This window comes from Lycium ferocissimum, chromosome 12 (assembly GCF_029784015.1).
Source record: "Lycium ferocissimum isolate CSIRO_LF1 chromosome 12, AGI_CSIRO_Lferr_CH_V1, whole genome shotgun sequence".
NCBI classification, from domain to species: domain Eukaryota; kingdom Viridiplantae; phylum Streptophyta; class Magnoliopsida; order Solanales; family Solanaceae; genus Lycium; species Lycium ferocissimum.
Genome location: NC_081353.1, coordinates 16,207,151 through 16,213,144, shown reverse-complemented (window position 1 = coordinate 16,213,144; position 5,994 = coordinate 16,207,151). Strand labels below are relative to the sequence as shown.

Genomic DNA, 5,994 nt, shown 5'->3' with positions numbered 1-5,994 from the left:
CACGAGGGACATGATGAACATGAGGTTTAGATAAGCGAGGGATAGTATGTGATGACCCTAATTGAGATTTTCGAAGACATTAGACTTGAAGAAAGAAAGTTGTTAAGAGAAACGAGTTGTAAGTTGAGAGTATCGGATAAGGAGTACGAGCATTGAGTTAATGGTGTATGAATGATGCTCCAAGGAGAGTTATAACGTCCCTTAGATTATTAATGAAGTGATAAACAAGTGTTAAGAAGGTTTCATAAGGATTGGAGATCAAACGAAACGACGAGAATAACTTTGGCGAAAGCAGTGATTTCCACGACCACTTCCACGGCCCATATAATATTCCACGGACCGTGGAATGGTTCGTGGAATGGGCAGCAGAGGAGAGGTCTGGCTGGTCGTGAACAACGACCAGTTCCATGACCAACACTGGGTTCCACGGACCGTGGAACAGTCCGTGGAAGTCCCGACACCGAAATGTTCTAAGTTTATATAAGTGATGCCCACTTCATTTTATTCATTTCCATACACGACTTCCACCCTCTCCACACCTCTAGAACCTTCCAAGTATCTCATCCACAAGAAAACCATAGAAATCAAAGATCAACAACAAGAAATCAAGTGAATCAAGTGAAGGAAACCTCATGGAAGTCATCTAAATCAAGAGAATCCAAGGGAGGTGAAACTAGGTTTTGTGCAAAGGGTGTATTAGCATCTAAGGATTGTTCCTCCATCATCCAAGGTATGTTTTATAGTATTTTCATGATGTTAAGAGTATTATAAAGTTGAAACACTTGGATTACAAAAGAATACATGAAATGGGTTAGATATGGAAGAATAATGTCATCTTGAATTGGTGGTCGAAATGAATCACGAAAATGGATAAGTAGAGATTATAAATATGTTATAAATGACCTATAGAACATGAAATGAGCATTGGATACGAAAGAATACGACGATGGATTTTTAGTCATGATTATGGGAAATTGAAGTGAGATTATGAAATGCAAATAAGATGAATGAATGGCGATTGTTGTTAACGATATTGTGATGATTATTATGAACGTTGGGAGTTGATATAGAATATAGCGGGAAGTAGTATAAACAAAGGAGATGCTGTCCGAATTTCTATAGCTTTAGTAAGTATGCTTTCGCGATTGATTAGCTAATGACGATACGAACCCTCTTGAAGGTAAAGACGCAAGCGTTGAGGGAGGACGAGCAAGCAAAGAATAGAGTAGCTAAACGGCTAAGGTATGTAAGGCTAGTCCTTTCTTCCAAGGCATGAGTCCTACAACATGAATTTCCTTCTTCACTATGAATGTTCTATCTCCAAGAAAGTTAAGAGTCCTCTCTCATGAATAGCTATACGAGATAAGACATACGAGATGAATACGACGATTATGATAGTAAGCTAAAGTCTAGAAATGCTATAGCCTATGATATGATGCTCCTAAGAAGCTAATGATGTAATTTATCGATAATGATATCATCATTGTGCACACTCACCTTATGCTTGTTCCTTCAAGGTGAGGCAGAATACGTAAGAATGCTCATAATGACATCGGGGTTCACGACTTTACGTCACCCCGATAAAGTATGAATAGCTAAGAGTCCCTATGCATGTATTGTGATAAGCATATGATGTCAAGCATACCATGATAAGCATATGATGTCAAGCATACCATGATAAGTTATGATAAGCATACTATGATAAGCATGTTATGATAAGCATGATGTAATGAGTATATGATGATTATTACACCGCACCTACATGGTCGGGCAGTTATTACAGTTATGTATATATGATATGATGATAAGCGTACTATGATGAATTATGATAAGCATATGATGACGCTAGAGTAAAACAAAGCCACAACATGACTATGAAACGAGAAATAGTAATGAACCTATAATGCATGTACGATATGAGATATATGTGATGTGGTCGAGCCCTCGTGGCCGAATACGATATCTTTGTCGAGCCTATGAGGCCGAATACGGATAATGATTAAATGTGTATAAATAGATGCGACATTATGATAAGTGTATGTATGTTTATGATGAATGCAAGATGATGACTAGATATGTTAAGGTCATGATACCCTATGTGATATATATGTATATATGTATGTATCGAGCCCATAAGGGCCGAGTACGAATGCCATCAAGTCTATCGAGCCCATGAGGGCCGAGTACGTATGCTGCTAAGCCCATCGAGCCCATGAGGGCCGAGTACGTATAATCCTAAGCCTATCGAGCCCAAGAGGGCCGAGTACGCGTACCGGGGATCCCATCGAGCCCAAGAGGGCCGAGTACGTATACCAGTAATGTCATCGAGCCGAGAAGGCCGAGTACGTATGCTAGCGATCCTATCGAGCCCGAAGGGGGCCGAGTACGAATGATGCCAACCTATATGAATACGAGTATGCTACATGTATGATACCGTTATGAATACGACTATGTTATATGCATGATACTTCTACGAGCACGACTATGTTTCACGTATGATATCTATGTGAGTATGATTGTGTTACCTGTATGATTATACCATATGCATCACATTCATGTGAGTACGAATGAGATAAGTATATGACATCTTTACGAGCACGAGTATGTTATGTATACGACAACGATTAGAGTACGGATATGCTAATACCATGTAAGTGCCGAGTAAGGGCTATGTATATGCAAAGTACGGGACACGAGCATGAGCATGACAAGTGAATAGATATGAAAGGCAAGTAAGTAAAAGATATGAATGTATGAACACGAGCACGAAATAGAACGTCCCTACGGAAAGGTAAGTACTATGAAGAGCATGATAACGTCTTCCATCTTATATCATTTCATATAATACCGTTATGTTTCTCCATCTTTATCGCTCATGCTTTACATACTCAGTACAATATTCGTACTGACGTCCATTTTCTTGGACGCTGTGTTCATGCCACAGGTAGACAGGGAGACGGTGCCGATTCACAGTAGCCCTCAGCAGAGTTGCAGACGCCCTCCTTTATTCCGGAGGTGCTACTTCGAGACATCATTTTGTGTACATGTATTTTGGGCACGGCGGGGTACTGTCCCGTCCATATGTTCAGTGTTCTAGTAGAGGCTCGTAGATACGTATGTGTGGGTAGTATTGTCCCATAGTCATTATGCAAATGAAAGCCTATGTATATTATTCTTGTTTCGATAGCGCAAAGGGCCTACGTTAACTAAGTGAATATGTTCTATACGAAAGTCGTTTTCTATGATTATAAATGATATGAGAAATGCATAAAGACAGGTTAAGCAATAGAATGAGGGGTGTTCGGTGGTCATCCTCGGGTACCCGTCGCGGCCCGTAGGTCGGGTCGTGACAGTTAGCAACTAACTATGTCACTGGATCTAGCCCTCGGTAGAACATCTCCATTAATATGTGCTCCGAAAAACCATGATTCGGACTCTTCTACAAATACTCCTTCAATCTCTCCCAAGCTTCATATAGTTGTTCCCCCGGTCGCTGCTTAAATTCATAGATCTTGTCACGAATTTCAACCTTCTTGCTAGGAGGGTACAATTTCTTAAGAAAAACAGTCACCATCTCTGCCTATGCAGTAATCGAATTCCGGGGCAGCTTCTCGAACCATGCTATTGCATCTCTAGCTAAGGAATATTTGAATAACCTCAGCTGAATAGCATCTTATGAAATGTTGTTCTGGATGTGATTAGCACACACATCCATAAATTCTGCAAATGACGTTGAGGTTCATTCTCGGTAGAGTTCCGAAAGTATCCCTCGAGCTTCAATAACTGGTATAAAGAGGAGTCAATTTTCGCGCTAGCAGCTCCAACTCGAGGATGAACAATAGCAGATGCATAGTCCTCCTCTAGAATAAGATCAGCAAAAACATTCTCTTCATCTGATTCATTCGCCTGATTATTCAATCAATTCCCCTGGTTACCAGCACGTTGATTTTGCTAATTCTGATTCATGTTCACCTAGTTTACAAAGAATAGCAAACAAGGTGTGATGGAATAAGCAAAAGACTTCAATAAAAGCAAACACTATTTAGTAATTTCAAAACCGTATTCCCCGACAACGGCGCCAAAATTTGATACGCTCAAATTATACCTATTAATGGTATAACGCGGGCGTTGTCAAATATAGTAACCCAACGAGGTTGTGGTCGAATCCCATAGGGAATATGGTGTGAAAAGGTTACTAAAGTGGTAGGATGCTTAATTTAGGTCTAATGTCTTAATCCGATGATTTCAGTAAAAGTTGGATTTTTATGACTAATTGCTAACTAATTGCTTTGGGTTGTAATTTATGGTAAAAGAGACCAAGGTTGTGTCCTTTTAAGATAGGGTGTATGATCATGGGTTTTGTGATTGATATATACATAATGGATTATTAGGGTTTATTTATTCTTCATTCATAATTAATGGTTGCAAACATTGATTAAAGCCATAAACCTTGATTTATTTAGGAAAATAATTAGGGCTGGTAAGAATAAATAACAAGGATTCAAAGCTTTAAACTTTATTTAATAAATTCACTTAGGAATAAGAAGAATTTACTTCTCATAATTAACCGCTCTTCGTAGTTACTTTCTTATATTTGGGAAAATCATAAAAAGAGATAATCTTTATTTATTGGGAAATAGTAGAGATTCATATAGAGGTTAAGTGCATTCATATAATGATCTATTAGAAGTATGTCAAGATCAATACCCCTGAACCATGATCATACACCCTATCTAAAGGGGACACAACCTTGGTCGCTTTTACCATAAATTACAACCTAAAGCAATTAGTTTGCAATTAGTCATAAAAACCCAACTTTTACAGAAATCATCGGATTAAGACATTAGACCTAAATTAAGCATCCTACGACTTCAGTAACCTTTTCACACCATATTCCCTGTGGGATTTGACCCCAACCTCGTTGGGTTACTATATTTGACAACGTCCGCGTTATACCATTAATAGGTGTAATTTGAGCATATCATGTATGTGATACGATGGATTTAGAGAGTATTCGATGATTGGGTATTCCTAAAGGTATCACCGATGAAAGGCGTGATGAGATTTGGTAAGAAGGGAAAGTTAAGTCCTCGATATAATGGACCTTATAAGATTGTCCGCAAAATAGGCCAAGTAGATTATGAACTAGATTTACCCCCAGAACTTGAATCAGTCCATCCAGTTTTCCACGTATCAATGCTCCATAAGTGTGTCAGAGATCCTACTAGAATTGTGCCGGTAGCGAATGTTCAAATTACAGAAAAGTTAGCTTATGAAGAAGTACCTATTGGTATACTAGATAGGCAATTACGGAGGCTTAGAAACAAAGAGGTAGCCTCAGTTAAGGTCTTGTGGCGGAATAATAATCGAGAGGAAATGACTTGGGAAGCGAAAGAAAACATGAAGTCCAAGTACCCGCACTTATTCCAACTCCCGGAAGAGATCCAAGATGAGACATCAATATTATGAGGTATGTATACTTTCTTTTTATACTTTTAGTCGTGTGTGGCCATAATTTCTAGCTATTGTGTTGTGGCCCTGTAAGGCAATGCTATTATGAGCTGTTGTGACAGGATGGTAGCGTCATATTATAGGGGAAACTCTGGCAAAATTTGTGTAGGATTCCCGAGAACTTAACATTCGAGGACGAATATTTTTAAAAGGGGAGAAGAGTGTTACAACTCTCATTTTTATGGTAGGAAAAACTTATGGTTTTCTAGTCAAGTGTACCTCCAAATGGAGATTTGTACTCGAGTATTGAGATGCTAAGTATTTTACCCCGTGTATGGAGGTACTAGCAGTATGCGTGTATATTACAGATTAGAAGTTGAACGGATTGAACCGACGCGGGTCGAGCGTATTCGGGGAAATGCGCAGACACTGGATTATTATTGACGGACCGTCAACACTGTCGACGGGCCGTCAATATGAACCGTCATTATGTTCTAAGAATTTTAGTCTACAGAAACCGATCGACGAGACACGTCGATGGAC

The 5,994-nt window shown here is 39.2% G+C and overlaps 1 non-coding gene across 1 annotated transcript; it reads left to right on the top strand.

Annotated features, from left to right (window-relative positions):
- Positions 1-3,419: 3,419 nt before the first annotated feature.
- LOC132041284 (small nucleolar RNA R71) lies at positions 3,420-3,525 on the top strand. The gene has a single exon (XR_009410982.1). It is a non-coding gene; the product is annotated as a small nucleolar RNA R71 (small nucleolar RNA).
- The last annotated feature ends 2,469 nt before the right edge of the window (positions 3,526-5,994 follow it).